Below are 14993 nucleotides of genomic sequence, written 5' to 3'. Positions count from 1 at the left end.
TTACAACAGGTATCAAATTCTTCATATCTGGAGTTGGTTTATTCATTTTATGAATTAAAATCTTTTTTTCAGAAGATCGTTTAAAAAAAGACATTGAATCAAATCTTTAATCACACATTTATCCATTTCTAAATATTATTTTTCACTTATTTTTCTTTAATCTCTTTCTTTACTTTTACCATTTTCTAGTATAAAATTGCAATAATGACTTTGTTTTGATTTATTTCCACCCTCTATATAAGAGTAAGAAACTCTCATTTACTCTTCATTTACTCTTTTACTTTGTATTTACAATGCCCGGTTCAGTTTTTATACTGAACCATTTCCCCATATAAAACAGCAACCGTGACTTTGATTGTATTTGCACGCTTTGTATAAACTTTTGGTTCAGTTTAGTGGAATGATCCTCTCGTCAAATGTAAAGCGATTTTCGCTCAGTCATTTCTTTTCTCTTTTGTATTTACTTTGCATAACATTGGAAGTGCACTTTTTTTATTGAACTGCTTGCACGCATTAATTTAAGAGTTATGATTATTTTGTTTTTGTTTTCTCTTTTATTTTTATATTTCTTTGTATGTTTTGTGTTGTGTATTCAATATTGAACATAGTCCCAATGTGAATGTTATTTCATTTGCATGCTTTTTAAGCGACGCAGTGCAGTTTTTATTCTGAACCTTAGTATATTTCAAGAGGAATGTTATTTCTCTTTTATTAATTATAAGCAATGTTGGGTGTATCTAACATATGTGTGATTTTGTTTGTATTCTACGTTTTGTGCTTATGTTAATCTGTTTGGAAAAGCTATTATAAAAAATGTTAAGTAGCAATATAGCGAGATTATTTACCTAATACAAAAAAATCTAAAAAGGAAGCTTTGTTAAGGTGTTCAGTGAACACTCTGAACCATTCGACGCCTCGCCTCTGATATATAGTATATATATATATATATATGTATATATAATATATTTGTAAGCAAATATATCTTATAAATGAGAACAATTATCTGTATTTATAAATTTTATTTTTACAAAATCCGTTTTTATATATAAAAAAGAAAACTGTGCTAAAGTCTTAAATGCATCTTAAAGCTAAACATTAAATTGCATAGAAAAACATTTACATTATATAAATAAAATTAAATTATATATAATACACTTTATTTATATACATATGATTATAAATAATAAGAATTGTATATTATTATTAATACCATATTCAAAACTATAATTAATTCAAGAAAAAGAAAAAACAATGCTTAAAAATAACAACTAAGGATTAATATCACACTGTAGCCTTTGCCCGTCTGCCTATTCAAATTTATATGCATATGTATATATAAGGTAAGGCTCTCCGTAACTAAATAGTAATAGCTTATGAATATATATGTATATAAATATACATCTATATTAATATATATATTTATATAAAAATAAGCTGTTTTAGTGTGTTAATACTATGAGATCGACACAATTTAATTTAAAGCAAATTCAATACGATTTACTTTTTTTTAGTTTATTTATTATATATATGTATATGTATATATATAATTTGAGTTGAGTTACCTTTTTTAATTGCATATAAAAAAGAAAACTTGTATAGATTTTGCTAATGTGACAATTATAATACTACAACAAATTATTATAATTTTTATTTGATATAAATTTTTTAATATGTATTTTTTAATACAAATATTTTTTTTTAAATATAAACATAAATAATGTATGAACTTAATTTTCTTTTATTTTATTTTATAAAGAATTTTGTTTTTATTTAAATAATTTTTTGATATATCCTAAATTTTTTTTATATACTAGTTTTCACATATGTGTTAAGCAATAGCCGCCTTGCAATATTGCATATTGTATTAGTAATAAGAGGTAACGTAAATAATAATTGGACTTCGTAGATGTCTACTCTGTATACTTATTTACTTAGTTGGCAATTACAGACGTAAGTGGTCGTTGGTCGCGTCAAGTAGCCTCCGCCAGCTAGTCCGATTAGTTGCTTGCTGACGCCAGTTGGTAGTATCATGCGGCCTCAAATCGTTGGCCACTTGGTCCTTGCACTGAAGATGCAGACGTTCCCTACCTATGGGTACCGAATCAAACACCTTTCTAGCCGGAGCACTTTCTTCCATGCGCATGACATGACCAAACCAGCGAAGCCGATGAATTTTTTTGCGCTTAACTATGTCAAAGTCACGGTATAGCACATACAGTTCATCGTTCCATCTAATTCGATACTCGTCCCCAACGCGTAAGGGACCATAGATCTTCCGAAAAATTTTTCTCTCGAATGCTCCTAACGCCTTCTCATAACTGTTGATAATCATCACTCACAAGGTACACCACACAGCAAGACAGTAATGATAAGAGATTTGTAAAGTAACATCTGTTGGCAACAGTGATTTTTCGTTGAATCTCTAGGCTCTTTATCCTCATTTACCACAGGACCCATTTGCTTTATTGGTTTTTTTAAATTGGAAAATGCCGCATGGACGGCGCGGGTGTTCAGGTCAATAATATCAATATTATCGGCACACGCAAGCAGCATTACACTTTTGTAGAATATTGTTTCAGTGCGGTTTAAATGTGCTGTTCGAATTATCGTTTCCAACATCAGGTTAAAGTGCTCACACGACAAGGAGTCACCCTGTCTGAAACCGACGAAACTTCTGATGGAGCTGGTGGTGTTGCTCAACGTAATTTAACATAGCCGTATAAATTTTGCTAGGATACCAAATTCGGAACAGAGCGGAACAGAGAGTACTTCTACTCGTACTGTTAAAAGCACCTCTGAAATCGACAGATAGGTGGTGTGGTCGGCTTCAATACCTTGCAAGGCTTCAATAAACTTGTGCTGAAAAATTTTTGTAGTTATAATAGAGAAAAGGTACATTAATTATTTTATCTTACATACTTTATAATTGAGAACATTTTACACATACATGTAGTATTGTATTAAATTGTTGAATTTTATATAATTTTTCATATTTGTTATAAGACTTTCATAAAATAATAATATCCCATTTTATAACAAAGTTTGTCTTATATGTTATTTATTGTTATATCATCACAGTCATAATTCCATGAAAATAAAATAAAAACTAGACCGATCTCTCCTCATTCAAAAAAATCACTATTTAGTGTGGTTTCAGATTTAATTTAAGATCATTTAAAAAAACGGAACTTCCAATTCGTTCCTATAACTAGATTTTCGAATACAATGAGCTTATAAATAATTTATAGAAAGGATTAAATTTCAAATTGGTTTCAAACATATTAGATGTAAAAAAATAAAATATTTCATTGCAAAGATTTTCTAACACTTCATGAGAGAGGTTTTCGTTTGTTAGACCATTTATTAGAAGCTATACGTTTTACATTGGAAATCAGTGATAGTCCCTTCCGCTTTAAAGAAATTTCGTTTTTTTCTAAAGCGTTTATAAAAAGAGATCTTTAAAATAAAAATTTCAACTTATTGAGGTTTACAATTTTTAAACATTGAAATTAAAACAATTAAAATTCAAAATAGGATAAATCTTAAATATTCTTTAGCCTGTTGCGGTAACATTTTTATACAATCCATCATCAATGTCAAATCTTTCAGATTAAATCTAAATTATGAAGACTTATTAAATTTCTCTTTCAATTAAATATTTTTGTATGTCAAGTAAAATAAGTCTCATTTAATAAAATTTACAGTTGACTTGAAATTGGTTTCACATATTGGTCGACATATCCAACCGTCTTAAGTTTAAAAGGTTTATTCGATTATTCGTTGAGATCATAAAGAATTCTAATTTCGACATATTATGGAAAAATACTGCCTGCCGGATGTGTTGAAAAACATAGATGTACATTTCATCGCTGCTCTAAGTTTTTGTTAAATTTATATAATTTCTTTGATTAAAAAATGTTTCAAGAACCCTTCAAATTTATGTTTGAACACTACCTTCTTACTTTGTTATGTTCTTTTCGGAGCACGAGGTCTCTAATATTACTTATATAATATGCTTTTAATGAAATATTATTCAATGCTCTTTGTATTATTAATTAATTTAATTATTTTATTCATAAATCAATTTTTCTCCATACAACAAAATCTCTTATAGTTTCATATATCATATATTTATATATATATACACTTTATGGTTTTGTCAATAAAATGTTTAATGTTTAAGTAAATTTAATATATATATATAATTAATGCAATCAGAATTTTTATGCATTATTTATTTATGCATTATAAATGCATATTTAAACAGATAAAAGTTAAGAACTAAACATTAAATTTTTATTTTAAAAATATAGTCGTTCGCTTAGACATGTTAAAATATAGTTATATTTATAACATTTATATATATATATATTATATATATATATATATATATATATATATATATATATATGTATATAAATAAATAAAACGCAAAAATCATTAAAAACAAACTCAATAATTATTACATAAGCAAGGTATTAAAAAAGAAATATACAAATAAAATAAAATATATTATTTAGAAAACAAGTAAAATTAGTGACAAAATAATAAGTAGAATAATAAAATTCAAAAAAAAAAAAATAGTTTATTCAAAAAACTGAAAAAAAAATTCAGATAAATTAAAAACAAATAAATTATGATATTGTATGGAATTATTAAAGTTGTAAAAAAGTAAAATGAACTATAAACAAACAAATAAACTATAAATAAAAAATTTATAAATATACAAATAATTTTCTCATACTAAATTAAAATTTGTTTTTTTTTTCAAATAAAATAATTTTATATACAGAATATATTACAAATAGTTGCAAGTTTAGAGCTGCCTAATTATATTTATAATTATGTTCTTAATATGAATAATATAATATATATATCTTATATATGTATTTAATTTAAAATTTTTGCGCGATATTTTTAAAATTCAATTTTCTTTTACATTTTTGTTTTCACATCTTAAACAGCTTAAATGTATTTTTAATATTAAATAATACTTTTTAAAAACGTATGATTTTAAAATAAAGTTTTTATATTAAAGACATAAAAAAATGTTTACTTTGGTTGTTATAATTTTATAATAATGTATATAAAAAAAAAATTTTAATATTTAACTGTTTTTATTAGTTAGGATAGGTGCTTATATATTTTACTTTTCACACTGTGTTATTATCTTAATATCTAGAATCAATATTTAAATTTTATCTTAAGCTCTCACTATAGATGCGATAACAGTATATAAAATAAAAATCTAAAGTAATTGTATATATTGTGAATTACATATTATATATATATGAAATACAATGAATTTTATGAATTATATATATGTAATATATTTTCATGCAGAACGTAGAAATGGAACCACGAAGAGCTTCAATCATATGAGCAAACAAACATAGCGTATAGGGCTGTATTTTTTATAAAGGACGTAATTTTAAACATAACTCCATTGTTGAGCGACCATCAATCACATTTTGAAATCAGAACTTATCATATATTTATATATTCAGCAGTAGTTAGACGTGCGTGCCTACTGAATATGAGGAATGCATCTGTTAATAGGTTTTATTATATTATTATAAATTTTCCTATATCTTTAAAATGGTTAATTAAAATGAAGAAATATTATAGCAGCAATAATTACAAGTTATCATTTCAAACTAAGAAGAAGATTCTTCCAGATTTATATATATCATTTTATATTATATTAGAAACACACTGCACTTTTTTCTAGTGTTGCATTTTCCATGTGCCTTTCTAAGCACTTTTTGTTTTTAACTGTTCATTACGTTGTTCATCAGTTGTATTTTATGTAATGCTTTTCCTTGTATCGTTTTTCACTACTTTTTTTCTAGTACGCCCTTCCATGGTATGCTTTTTTTGGTAACAGGCTTATTTATTTAAAAACAAAATCTTAACAGTTTTAATAAAGAGTACTTAATTTTTTTTATTTGATAACTAACAGGTAGTTAGGTATATAAGAATATTTGTTTAAAAATCAAATTTAAAAAAATATTTTGAATTTTAGTGAAAATATTGGTAAAAATACTATTCCATTCTGACCACCAATCTGATTTTTCATATCAGGTTTAAAAATAGCCTGAATTTTCCGCACTTAACCAATAATTGACTACCTATAACCAATAAAACCAATTGGAACCAATAAAAAATTAACTTCCTAGTACAAAGGCAATGAACAAAATAATATAAATAATCATTTTTATATATATGTATGTATGTGTACCAGTTTATTTTTTTTTTTTAAAATAAATTTTCCCGCATAACTTAACTTACTATGACTCGCAATAGCATATACATACGATTATGAGGATTTAGTTTGGATTAGAAAAAAATAGAGCAATATTATTATTTTTTATATTACCGCAGATTCTGCCGTTGTTTCGTTTCCAAACCATAGCTTTTAATATAAAAAGTGTCTCCTCCTCTTAGCCTTTTTCTGGTATTATATTACAGTTCCTGTCTATTAAAATATTAAATTTTGCATATTTTTAAGCATAACTTAAATTTAAGTTAATTTTTATTAATTATTTAATTGTATATTTTTATGGGCGAAATTTAAATGTAATAAACTAACTTCCTACGTGGTAATAAGATCTACGAAAAGGGGGAAGAGTATGCAGTTATATTTTTCTCGGTTTTTTTGATAAAATTTTTGGTAATGTAATAAAAACAAATTCACAATATTAGAGAAAAATATTTCATTTTCACCAGGTCTATTTCCTAAAGAATTTTGAGTATGTCAACATATTGTACTATTTATACAACTTTTTGCTATTATGTGAACGGGCCTAATATTTCACAATTTTAGGTGAGCTATTAGCGCTTTGGTAAGTTTAAAAAACAGAAAATTTTCCAATATCTCCGATATATCTTGAAAAGAGTTGTTCAAAATAGCTGTCTTTTTAAAAATCATTGCCAAACTTTAAATATTAAATTTTGTTACATATTCTGGAACTAAATAATTTACCATACTTTCCTGATTTTTTTTTACCATCCACTTCTTTATTTAATTTATTTTTATTCAATAAATTTTCACTATTTTATTTATTCAATTTTATTTATTCAACATTAATAAAAATACATTATAATATTTTTTTCGTGAGTTACTTTAGATATTTTCATCTTTGAGGTATTTTAGGTAGCTATGTTACATAAAAATATATTATAAAATTTATACATATTTTTTAGAGGATTATCTTTAAATTACTTTCTTCTTATAATTGATCAAAATTCATTCTAGCTTGCGTTCTATATTGTACTCAATTAAAGAGACACATTGTTTTTATATATATGTTAAATTAATTAATTTTTTATATTCAGTATTATATTTCATATATATTACTGTTATTTACATACATATTTAAAAAATTTTTCTAAAATATTCAATTTCATAAATAAGAAAATATATAAATAATTGTAAATTTTTAATTTGGATATACTTAATATTAAAACAAAATTACTAAAAATCAAAAAAATAATAAAACTCTAAGTTTACAACATTATCTAAGATTAAGAGTAGAACGTTTGATGCTTTTCTTGAAAAACTATTACAATAAAATCAAATTCACATAAACATGTATAAAAGAATAATTATAAAAAGTGTAAATGATAAAATTAAATTTAATTAAATTTAAAAATAATAAATCATAATATCAATTTCATAGTTTCTTAATAACAATATATTATAATAATAGTAGTGTTAAATAATAATAAAAAAACACAGTAATAAAAAAGACATATAATATTAAGAATAAGTAATAATATCAATAAAAAAAAATAAATATATATTAGATATAGTACTAAGACAAAAACTTAGATAACCTATAATAACGTTAGTCTATATTTAATTGTAATTATAATATAAATAAATTGTAAACTTTAATAAATATATTGTAATCTAGGTAAAATAAAAAATAAGAACAAACAAAAAATTTAGAAAACTGTATTTAACTTAATAATGTAGACGTTAATGCGAAAAATAGTAACACTTAATATTAATAAACACTTTAATAAATAAATATAATATTAAAATAATAAATAGTATTAATTAATTAAATAAAATGTAATAACACAATAATATATATAAATAAAAAAACTCCAAATGGGTGATTTTTTAGAAACATAATAATAAAACATTAAAAAATAAAATAGGGTGTAACGCAATAGGGGCTCTATGATTCTAAATAGTATCACGGGAATCAAAGTATATATTTAATAATTTATCAATAAGATAAAATAAGTTAATAGAGTAAAATAAATTAAATATGATACAAAATATAATTTTAATGAAAATATTTATAATATTTTTAAAAAAGAAAAATATGCTAAGAGTTTTTACTTAAAGGCGTATAAATAAACTAAATAATGAAATATTTAGTTTAAAAATATATTACCAATAAATAAAAAAAAGGCTTTTTTAATTTAAGATCACTATAATGCAATAATTTTATAAAACGAATAAATTATTTGTTTCATTCACCATTTATTAATATTAAATGAATGATAAAATTTAACTACAAAATGTATAAGTGCTTAACAATGATGCTTAACAATATTTATTTTAAACAAAAAAAAAATTATAAACATTGAAAAATAACACTGTTTATATACTTATGACGTTTGATCTGCTTTGAAATCATCTGCCAACCTATGGAATATATACCATTAGGCCTAATTAAGGCTTCTGCGATTAAAATATTGAGAGATCTTAATATCATAAAACTTCTCCTATCCAATGCAATTGTGATCTTCCATAGATACTCAAACCGTGACGAATAGTATATTGTTTGGAATTATTCTTTTCTTCTTAGCTATTCTTTTGTAGATATTTGAAGAATTTGAAAACTATTATATTGCATTCATCAATAGAGATTGTCCTATTTTTGCACAAAGTATCTCGAATTATAATAGAAAAGAAAGAAATAATGTTATTATATATTATATTGTTATTATAATAATATATATATATATATAAAATAATAATTATTTTTTAATAATAAATTATTTATGATTATTATTGATTATTTTACTTTTTTATTTGTGGCCAAAAAAAAACAAAAGTTTATTTAAAATAATAAACTTTTTAATCAAAATTTAATCAAAAATAACGTCTTACAATGCATTGAAAATATAAAAAATTTAAGGAAAATACCAACATTATGTGTAAAAAATATAGTGGACTTAAAAAGAAAAATGCAATTATAGTGTCGGATATAAAATTCTTGACCAAATGCAGACATTATTGTATGATTTTTTTTTGTAATTTTCCGCTATAAAATTGAACATTGCATATTTTGTTAGTTTCCCTGAATATTCGACTATAGTCGAAATATCGGAAAAATATTTTAATAAAATATAAATTGTTTTTAAATATAAATAATAAATAATGGTTTTTTTATTTTTATTTTGATTTAAATGACCAATTAGCCTGCTAATGAATTATTATTATAATTATATAATTATATTATAATAATAATAAAAAATGTTAAATAATATGCATAAGAAATCTAAAGCGACGTACGAATATTTAATACAAATGTTTATTCTAAAAGTGAGCAATAAAAAATTACTTTATATTCATATATGAAAATATTAAAAATGTGTTAAAAATAGTTGTCAATAAAATGGATTAATTATTTATATTAAATATAAAAAAGATTATGTAATGCGATGTATACAAAAAAAACTGAAGTTTTTAATTAATAAAAAAAAATCAAAAAAATTAACATCTCAAATATATAAGAATATTATGAAAATAATATTAAAACGACAATGTATAAAAATAATAAAAAAGAATGCTGTATTCTAAATAGTACAATATTATAATAATATGGTCTAACTAATAATTATAATATATAATAAAAAAAAAATACTAAATAAAATGTAATTGTAACAAATTTATTAAAATAAAAAAATTTCTTTTTCGTGGTTAAAAATAAATTACATTAATAATAGTAAAATATTGCATTTTCAATAATAGTAACATTATGTCTTTCACTTACAAATGATATAAGTAACTTCGTATTTTATATACATGAATTAAGAGATTAAAATGTTATAAAAAATCAATTATTTATATATTTATAATATACAAATTAAAGAAATAATGTTTTTAAAAACATTTAAAATTAAAAACTTATACACCACTTGCTAAACTAGCTAAAACAATTATTACTTTAAACAAGAAGGAATATAAATATCAATAAAATAATATATACATATAAGGTCAAAAAAATTCAATATAAAAAATTAAAATATCGAATTGAAAAATTAATTAAAATTAAGAGCTCAAATTTCATATGCATATTCCAATACCATATATAAATTTTCTTTCAATTTTTTAATTTATAATAAATGCTATTATTTATAAATATTATAATATACAATAACAATAACATACACTTAATAAAAAAATACGCAAAAATATAAAATTAATTAAACATTTTTAAAATGCATTAAAAATATTTAATGTAAATAATATTTTGATTTTTCAAGTAATAATTAAGTAATAATTTTTTCATAATTTTATATATGCATAAGTGAAAAGCTCTTTAATCCATTCACGTAAGAAGTTTGTTTAATAACAATAAATAATCATCCGACAGCACTTACTCAATAAATTGTGAACAAACTCATTGCATATGATGTTCTGATTCGTTGATAAGTTAATAAAAAATGTATTATATATTATTTGTATATATATATATAGTTTGTCAACGTATGCTATTGTGTACTGTGTACTACTATTAAGAGCGTGGACAATTAGTTTTTAATAATCAATTTTGTTGTTCAATTTTTCATATTAACTCTGCACAATTGCAGATGAAGCATAAAGCATGAAGCATAAAGCATAAAGCATAAAGCATAAAGCATAAGGAATGTTTAGTGTGGAATAGTTTTTGTTGTGAGAAATAAATCTTACTGTAGGCAAATATATATAAGTAATTTTATAACACGAATCTCATTACAACTTTCACTTAGGTAATCAAGTTATATATTGAAAATGTTATCTAAGTAAACTTAGTATCTTTTTGATTTTTATAATTCACTTACAATAGATATGTTATATTACTTTTTCACTCATTCCACTCCATTCAAATAATTTTTTTTTAACATAAACAAACTACTCTAGTATATGACACAACATCAGATTTGGGCTGTCGCCCACAACTTGTACGTGGCACGTATGATATAGCAATATTAATTATAGCAGTGGACAAAAATTCCGCTGTGTTTGAAAATGTTTGAAAAAAGCCTCTGCATAAAAGTGTTTAATATTAATTGTAAGTTTTATGTTAGCTTCTAAAAACTGTATTTGAATCTATTTTGTGCAAATTATTTTTCACGTGTAACCAGTACTATGTTGGAAAGTGAAAAGCATGCATATAGCCTGAATGTTGCTTTTAAAACGTCATTTATAGTCTGAGAAGACATTATAAAAATATTGAATAATTTCGTTTCTATGGAATCGAATATTGAATTAAAAAAAAATACAATGCTGGGATTGTGAATTAAATATTAGATCACAACGCATTAGTCTGTATTAGCAATAGTCTGCTAAAATAGGTTATACACAAATTACAAGCAGATGTGTTAGTCATGCGAGGCAACTTATATAAAAATAGGACTAAACATGATTTATTTACCAAGGTTAACCGTAATTTTGTACACTATTTACTTAGGTTAGGTTATCCCGGCAATCCCTAGTGGATCCACTTAGGCCTGTTGGCCCATTGTGTTATGGTATATATAGGAAACACTTAGAACCTATGGCGAAGCCTAAAATGGTATTTAGTGTCAGGTCTTGTAATTGTTCACGATCCCCAAGAAACGGGGCTCCTAAAGTATTAAGTCGCCGCCGTGCATGAGGTGGGCAAAATAAAGTAGATTAGAGGCACTCTCATCGTCTTGCCCACAGCTGCGACAGGTTTGATTGAAAGGGAGACCTAGTCTTCTAGCGTGGTTCCCTAATTTACAGTGACCTATAACTAAACCTACCAAAGGACTGATATCTCTACGAGGTGTCTCAATGAAAATTTTTGATTTCTTTTATCGGAACGTGACCAGATCGCATACAGATGCCTACATTCATTGAGTTTTGCCAGCTTTTATTAAAAATTTCAGTACAGAAGGAATTCAGTAACAATTTGCATGATGTTAGTGATATGCTCAGATTATTTAGGTGTTCCGAGTAAGGTCCTGAAACAACCTTTTTGGGTAGCTCGTCTGGTCTGCAATTACCGAAAATATCACTATGACCGAGAACCTAGATTAGAGAAATATTAAACTACGTCAGAAACCGTCCAATATCTAAATTGGACTGAAGTGTATAATATTATATATTTTCCTACCAAATATATCATCCACATCAAACAAGCTATAGCTTCCCTAATGACGATCATTTACGTCTGAAAGTCACTACAATGATCCGGAAACCTAAAGTAGAAAAATTTATTCAATTCCTTTGAGAAAAATCCATTGCGTACACCATTACTTGTTTTGGATCTGTCAGTGAAAATGGTTAAGCCCTCACCTAAGGAAGGACCACCTGATGGCCATGTCTCTAGAATAAAATTCAACATTAAATTTTCTGTCGAAATTGAGAATGGGAGAGATGTAGTCAACATTTTTAGGAGTAAAATTGAAAGGATTAAGAACGGAGGCGTGTCCATATTACTGGCTCTACATTGTGAGGTGGCTTTGAGTCTTACAGCAGATGAAGCTGCCATTTGTTTACTAATAATATTCATTGGCAGTAAGTGAAGCATACTATTTACTTATAACATTATTTTTATTTTAACAAAAAAAAACACTAAAACAGTTGAGCGTTGCTCATTGCACTTTATTTTGATAGTTAATATTTTATTTTAAGCAATGGCTTAAATCATATAAACATACACTCAATAACACACTCATTAATATTGGCTTATTTTCATTTTGAATTTTTATACTCGCAATCTATGAAAATTCCATAAACAGATTATTTAATATTTGAATCTATGAACAGACGAATAAATTTAAAGTTGCCGGATATTATCAAATTTTATATTATCTGGAAAGAAAAGAAAAATACAAATCTTTTAAATATAATCTTTTTTACAGAGCTATGACTTTTGTTTCACCAAGCTTCTATAGATTTATATTCTAAGCATAGAGATTTTGTTCTACATTAAAAACCAATCTGTTCATAGAAGGAAAGTCAAATTGGTATTTGTTATCGATTTGATACCAATTTGCTTTGCTACGTCAACATATTGTCATTTACGTAATTATATACAAAGGATAATTTGGATATCAATTTTTGATATTTTCGTTTAATAATAATCCCGAAAACTCTGATTAGATATAAGCAATAAAATGTAACTCGTTGTGACAACCTCTAATCTTACTCCTAGTTCCAAACTTTCAATTGGGTGTATGTTATTAAACAGTATAATAGAAACCAATAATATTTAGACCGATTTAAAAGAATATACATTTTATACTGGAAAATTTTATTTAAGAAGCTGACATTATAAATAGCTGGTTCTATTAATTTCAGCTTCTCTATTTCGCTATTACTTCGCGTGGTATTAGTTTAAGCTGCTGGCGGCATCTTATTTTAATTAGTTTTTGATACACTGAACTATATAAAATATTTTTTTGAATAAATTATTTGTTAACATCCACTGCCATATTTTGGAAAAAAACCAACAAATTTGTGTTAAGCAAAAATTCGAAAATTGTTTATTAAATTTATTTTTTTCAATTTTTTAAACTCAAAAAAAACATTTAATAAATTAATGATATATAAAAACAAAAGAAAATTTTAAAGATACATACATAATTATATATATAACATAAAAAAATATTTGCAAATAGAAATAGCAAATGATAAACATATACATATGTATATGCATATGAATATATACATAGATGAAACTAATTATTGTATGAATGATTGAATGATATTTGCATATATTATTAACACTAATACATACATACCTATAATTATATACAAATGCATACAAAAATAAAAATATTAAATAACCCTTTCTTTGAGTAAAAATAAAATTGCTCATTTTCTCAAAATATTTACTTAGAAATTAAAATACAATATATAAAAAAAATCACAAAAAAAATTACTAAAAAAAATTGTAGAACACGTGAGCAAAATGAAGCCGCGCATTATATTATTATAATATATACAGATATATGTATACGTATATATGGGTGTATATCTATATATACAAATATAAATAATACATATAATAATATAAATAATATATATAATAATTTAAAGTATATTTTATAATTGTAAAAATAAATAGCGATTATAAAATATTTTAAAAATTTTATGAATAAAAATGATACATTTTTTGTTTAAATTAATGACTTATTATTATTAAATTTAAATATCAAAAACATCAACAAAGAAAAAAAAACAAAAATAAAGTATAATCATTTAAAAAAATTTATGTTATAACAAAATGTTTTCATACATTATCTCTTAACTGTTCAAATATTTTTCAATAAGGAAACTTACTTAGTGGTTAATATTATAGAATCCATAATTTATAGCTATCTAATATAATTTGTTGCGGGAAGGACCATTCTTTTTCTTAGTAAATTTTTATTATTATTAATTTTTATTATAATTCTTGAACATGGCAAAGAAACCTTTAATAACAAAAACGAAGTAAGAGAATAACACTTAAAAGTATTAAAAGTAAAAGTACTACGCTTTTTTTGGTATTAATTTTCAGCAAAGTGATAGTAAGATGTATATTGCGATATCAACTATTAGCATATTATTTCATTTTATTTGAATGCATGTATCATTTATCATCATTCATTTTACATATATAAAATTATAATTCTCATTTCATATAAACTTAACTTCATATATAATACGAAATATAAAATTTGGTAATTATGAAAAAAACTTAATATGGATTTGTATATTATAACATTTCACTGGTAATGTCTCTAACAAA

The sequence above is a fragment of the Teleopsis dalmanni genome, chromosome X, assembly GCF_002237135.1.
Source record: "Teleopsis dalmanni isolate 2A chromosome X, ASM223713v2, whole genome shotgun sequence".
In the NCBI taxonomy this organism is placed as follows: domain Eukaryota; kingdom Metazoa; phylum Arthropoda; class Insecta; order Diptera; family Diopsidae; genus Teleopsis; species Teleopsis dalmanni.
Note: the sequence above shows the minus strand (reverse complement) of the source record.